Raw genomic sequence first — 7061 nt, 5'->3', positions numbered from 1 at the left:
TGCAGTTGGTTGAACTCATAATTGCAATACGGGAAAGGTTTCAACCCGGATCCCCCGCATCTCGCTGATGACTTTGTTCACCATGTACCGGATGGGCAGGAAAAGTAATTAATATATGATTGAAAAGAAAAAAAAAATTTTGGAACTATACGTGGAAGAGAAATAAGCCGTCGGTAATCTTGAATTATCCAAGGTCGAGGTCTCAGTTATGCAAGAGGTCATGAATGCCGGTAAATTTTCAGCATTAGTCTAATATACATTTTTTGTATATATATTATATATATATACACCCACACACATTATATATAAAACATATATGTCACTAGGCCACAATAAGTTTAAAAAGGTTATTGCATAATCCTATTCCTGATGCGATTAAATCGTTAACACAAATAAATGTATCAGCAAGAGTACAAAGCATATATATAAACGTGTGTGTGCATATATGAATACACATATATATATATATATATATATATATATATATATATATATATATATATATACATACATATACGCACTTATATATGTATGTAGATATATATATGTGTATGTATATATACACACATATGTGTGTGTATACAAATATACAAAATATATATAATATATGTGTGTGTTTTAAAACCCTTTATAGATACACACACACATATATTGGTTTTACCATAGTATCAACAGGTAAAGTGTTGTTTTTTTTTTCATATATATAGATATATATATGTATGTATGTTGTGTTGTTTTTTTTGAAAATCCTGGGCACCCCCTCCCTCAGCCTGTCCAAATGTACCTCTAGTGTGGTCACTGAACTGCTGGTAGCCACATCAATCTATGGTCAGAACTCGGCCCCCTTCATCCCAGTTCTGGAGGATCTAACAAGTGCTAACAAGGATGTGGTCGATCTCCTTGGCTGCATTACCCACATCACTGTCCAAACCCCAACGATGGGGTCTGAGTGCTGATACCAGAGCCAGAAATCCTCTTTTTCTGGGACCTTGCAAATCACGGAAAAAAGCTATTCTCGCTGTCGGTATCAGCCCCCAACCAAAGGAACAGACATGTCCCATCTCGATCACCAGATATTCTTGAAGTAGAACAATCGAATATCTCGCCGGGGCCTGTCCGACACAGATGCTTTTGGCGTAGAACATCTCTTAACGTCGAGTTTGCAAACATCAGCAGGGCTAAACAGCAATAAGAACAAAAGCTTAATCAAACTCCAGTCTCAATACCATTATACGCTCATCGACTGGAGCCTCCCCGGGAAGAAGTCTGCTGGAGATGGGTATGGCTCTCCCCGAAGATGGTGACCATTGCTGCGGCCCGACCAGTAATGGTGAGCCACCCACACCAATCGTCCCTGCCCTCTTCTCACCTCCCCAAAGAGTAGCCACCCCAACTCCCAGCCTCCCCAGTTACCTCGACAGTAGTGGCAACCGATCATCCTGCCCAAAAAACGACGCTCCCAAACTCCCACTCTGACTGCCACCTGAAGTTTAACCGGGGAGTCACTCTGTCACACACACACACACACACACACACACACACACACACACACACACACACACACACACAATATATATATATATATATATATATATATATATATATTGTGTGTGTGTGTGTGTGTTTTATCATACATATGTGTGTGTGTGTGTATATATATATATATATATATATATATATATATATATTTTTTTGGTGTGTGTGTGTGTGTGTGTGTGTGTGTGTGTGTGTGTATGCATACATATGTGTATATATATGTATATATATATATATATATATATATATATATATATATTTTTGAATATATATATTGTGTGTGTGTGTGTGTGTGTGTGTATGTGTGTGTGCGTGTGTGTGTCTATATATGTATACATATATATACATATATAAATATGTAGATATTTATATATATACATATATATATATATATATATATATATATATATATATATAATGTGTGTGTATTATTACTACGGACACAATATTTGCTATTTTAGTTGCTATTGCTTTCCTTTCAGATATTCCTTCAATGTCATTGTTCTTTTCTTTTTTTAACGGTGGAAAAATTTAGCCCGGAAGGGGCCCCCCCTATAATTTCTACGTTTTCTGTGAATACAATATAATATATTTGTTTTTTTTGAGTACAATTATGTTGGGAACCTTTTATATGTACGTCCGTGTCTTGATTAATTCATCGTTAATCATTAATTGACCTAAAATAAATCTATTCAGTGTAAATATCATTATCATCATTATTACTATTAGCAATATTATAAATTGTATCATTATTATTACATTATCATTATAATTTTTTTCTTTATTATTACTATTATCATAATTACCAATACCAGTTTTACCATTATTGTAATCAATGTCATTATTATTATCATTTCTATCATTATTTTCATTCGTGCTATCATTTCTTTTTTATTATTATTATTGTTTTTATTATCATTATTATTATTATTATTATTATTATTATTATTATTATATTTATCATCATCATTATTATCTTTATCATCATTATAATCATTATTATTATCTTGATTATCGTTTTGTTTTTTTTACTTTCCCCGTCATCATATCTTTGTTATTTATTAAATTTTTTCATCATTACTGTTGCAGTTGCTATTAAATATTACGAGCAAGATCACCATATTCATTTTTTTTGCTTTTGGGCCCTTACCACTATACCCACCCCGGGGAAAATTTAAAAAAAGGCCAAAATATTTTCCCAAAAAACTGCCTTTTATATCCCCAATGTCGGTTTATAATTCATTAATTTGTTTATAAATTCCCTCATATCGTATTGGGTTAATAACTGAAAAAAAAACGAACTTCACGTTGAAGTAAATTCATAAGCTTTTGTGTACGTTAAAAAAAAAAATTTTAATTTTGAAAAGATGTATAACCCTGTCAACTCTTTACAGGGGGTTTCCCCAGTTTCCGTTTTTTTTTTTTTTTTTTTTGGGGGAGAAGTACACAAGAAAACATCTTTTTCGGGCTACTTAAAATTTTCCCCCAAAACCCCAAAAAAAATTTTGGGAAAAACTTTAGTCTGACATAAATATTAGGGGGAAAAATTCAGCTGTTAATGTGATTTAAATTTTCACAACCCGTGTTCATTGTTTGTTATTGTATGGAAAGTAAACCCGCTTTTCGAAAATCAGTTTGTAATGTTTCTTTTTTTTGGGGTTTTTATATTTCGTTTTTTTTTGTAAACATTTCATGTGGTCATTCTGCAAAGGGAAATTTTAAAATCAAAAATGCGTCCAAACTGGTTTTCCCTTTTAAAATTCATCCACCCCCCCCCGACCACAGGTATCATCTTATATGTGTTATTTTTTTGGGATTTTTTTTTTATTATTCATTGGTATTATTTTTTTTATTTAATTAACTTTTATTGTTATTATAAATTTATTATTTTTTTATAATTGTTATTGTTTATTTATTGGTATTATTTTTGTTGTTGTTCTGTAGTAGTGGTTTGGTGGTGCTAGTAGTAGTGTAGTATAGTAGTGCAGTATTTGTAATAGTAGCAGAAAAAATAGTAGTAGTGTAGCAGTGTGTTGTTGTTGCTGTTGTTGTTGTTTTGCTGTTGATGTTTTGTGTTGCTGCTGCTGCTGTTTTGTTTAAAGTCACCATCATTATCATAATCATGAGAGAAAGGGTACCATGAACGAAGGGGGGAATGGGATTCCCCGGTAAAAAGACAGATGGAGAAGAAAAAAAAAAAGGAAATTGGATTATTAAAAGAATACTGTGGGGACGAAGAAGAAAAATATGATTACGCTACACACATTCGTCAGGTGTTTATCGCCCCCATGTAATATATGTATGCTATGTATTTGACCCTTTTGTTTTTTGCGAAGAATAATCAAAACCCCCAAATAGGTGTCTTGCATTGTAGGAACCCATTCTCATTCATCCCCTTTTTACATTTGTCAACATGAATACGGTTCGGATCACGCTGTTGAACGTCACACGACATAGTGATGACCCGATGACGTCATCACTTAAAACAAAAACAATAAAGTGCCAATACAGATTTCCCCCCCGTGGTTTTAAAAGGTTTGAGACCAAACTTCCCGGCTGAAGTCGAATTAAATCATCCATTCAAAGTAACACAAAAGGGCCCCCCGACACTCCAAAGTCCCCAATTCGACCGACCTGTGACATCGAGAGAATCAGCAAGTATTCGGGGAACACAAAAAAATCGCCAAAAATGCGGTACAGAGATGAGGTACAAAACGGAAGCCCCTGCAAATGACCCCAATTTGCTTTCCCGATTTGGGGGAACCCATAATTGCAATACGGGACGGGTTTTTAACCCCAGGCCCCCAAAGCATCCCCTGATGACTTGTTCACCATGTACCCGGGCTGGGGGGAAAACAAAGTAATTCATAGAGGATTGAAAAACGAAAAAAAAAAATTTTTGGAGCTATAAAATGGCAACAGAAAAAAAGGGTGCTCAGGTAATCTTGAATTATTCCCGGGCGAGGTAACTACAATTATGCAAGAGGTCATGAATGTAGGGAGATTTTTTTTTAAAATTTTAAAAATATATATATATATATATATATATATATATATATATATACATATATATGTGTGTGTGTGTATGTATATCTATCTATCTATCTATATATATATATCTATATATATATACATATACATATATATATATAGATAGATAGATATATAGGATATATAGATAGATAATAGATGATGAAAAAACATAAAAACACACACATATATATATGTTTTATATATATATATATATATATATATATATATTTTGTGTGTGTGTTGTGTGTGTGTGTGTGTGTGTGTGTGTGTTACTGGGCCAGCAATAAAGATTAAAAGAGTTGTTATTGCATAATCCTATACCCGATGCGATTTAATCGTTAACACAAATAAATGTATGGAAGATTACAAAACATATGTATGTATAAACATGTGTGTATATATATGATATATATATTTTTTATTTTTATATATATATATATATATATTTATATATTTATATATATATATATATATAAATATATATATATATATATATATAAAAACATCATCATCATCACCCCCCGTCTATCCCGTACAAGGGCCTCCCCATTTTTTTTTCCCGGTTTTCCTATCTTGGGGGTGTTTGTTTCCAGTTTTGGGCCCCCCCCCATTGCCATTTTTTTAAGGGGAGATATTTTCCCCCCTTCGTCTGTTCTCTATCCCCTCCCCTCTTCCGATCCCCGGGCCCAATTCCCATCATCGTTTTTCCATCCCTTTTTGGGGGTTTTTTGTTTCCTCTCCAGTAACCTGGTTGTAGTCCATGTTTCAACCCCTGGGGGCATAACTGGGAGGACGCTTTTTTTAAAGACTTTTTTTTTTAAGCTCAATGGCAAGGAACCTTTTAGTGTGCTACGGCCCCGAACCCCAGCCCAGACTGATTTGTCGCTTTATTCCCTGTTCACTAGATTTTTGTCTGTGCGATTGTCCTAGATATATATATATACTTGTCTACTACCTCTTTGCGCTTCGCCCTGTACAAGTATCTGCTCGGATGGGTTCCCCAAAATATTCACATTTTAAAAAATTTTGTATATATGTATGTATATATAAAAAATTTTTTTATGTATATATAAATATTTTATTATATATAAATATGTGTATATATATACACATATGTGTGTACAAATATACATACATATAAATACACGTATGTGTGTACAAATATACATACATTTATATACACATATGTGTGTACAAATATACATACATATATATACACATGTGTGTACAAATATACATACATATATATACATATATATCTGTGTGTGTAAACCTTATTGATACACACACACATATATATATATTATATATGTGTATACACACATACATATTGTGGGTCTTTCTACCATAGTATCACCACGGTAGAGTGTTTTTCCATTCATATATATATATATATATATATATATATATATATATATATATATATATATATATATATATATATATGTGTGTGTGTGTGTGTGTGTGTGTTTTATGTGGGGGGTTGGGGGTGTGTGTATGTATGTATGTGTATGTATTTTATATATATGTATATATATTTTAAATATATATTTTATTTATATATATATATATATATATATATATATATATATATAAAAAATATATATTTGTATTTTTTTTTTTATTAAAAATTATACCCAAATATGTATTATATATATATATTTTTTATATATATATATATATATATATATATATATATATATATATATATATATTTCCCAAAAAGGGCTTTTAAATTCGTCCCCCCCAAAGCCTCCTGAAGCACCCCCGGGGGGCCCCTTTCCCGGGGGGCCGAACGACCCAAAGGGGCCCCCGGGGCCGAACCTGACCGCTCAGGCCCAGGGCCTTTAGGGGGGGGCCCCCTCCCCTGGTCCCCCCAGTTTCCTCAGGTCCTGTCTGGGAAAAACAAGCCCCTCTGAACGTCTTTGATCGCCATGGACTACGGGGGTTTTTCTCTGGGCAGCTTCAGCACCTACGTGAGAACGTCTCTGACGACGTGACGGGGGGCCCCGTCGCTCCCCAGTAGCGCCTGTACCAGTACGTCTTGAATACCAACTTCAAACTCTTGACGACGGTCAAGCTGCAGAAGGCGCTGAAGGAACGCCTGGCGGACATTGGTTCCCGAGCGAGACGGCGGAAGGGCCTCGGGTCCCCCGGGGCCCCGCGCCTCCTGTCCCCCCCGCTGACTCACCTGAAAACGGTGCTGCACCTCATGTACCGCTACCGCTGCTGCTCATCCGCGACCTGATGCGCGCCGAGTCCCGCCTGGGGGCCCCCCCCCCCCCGAGGGTGGAGGGGCCCGGGACCCCAAAGAGGCCGCCCTCCGCAGCCAGCCCCCAACGTGCACGACGCCCTTTTCCCCCGGGCCTTCCCCCCCTCATCCCCAGGACGGCGACCCTCTCTCGCCTCCGCGGTGCCCCTTTTTAAAGGGGCCCCCCCCTCCGGCAGGAGGAGGAGGGGGCCCGAGGAAAAAGGGCCCCTTTTTTCTTCGG

Source organism: Penaeus vannamei, chromosome 36, assembly GCF_042767895.1.
Source record: "Penaeus vannamei isolate JL-2024 chromosome 36, ASM4276789v1, whole genome shotgun sequence".
Taxonomy (NCBI): Eukaryota; Metazoa; Arthropoda; class Malacostraca; order Decapoda; family Penaeidae; genus Penaeus; species Penaeus vannamei.
Note: the sequence above shows the minus strand (reverse complement) of the source record.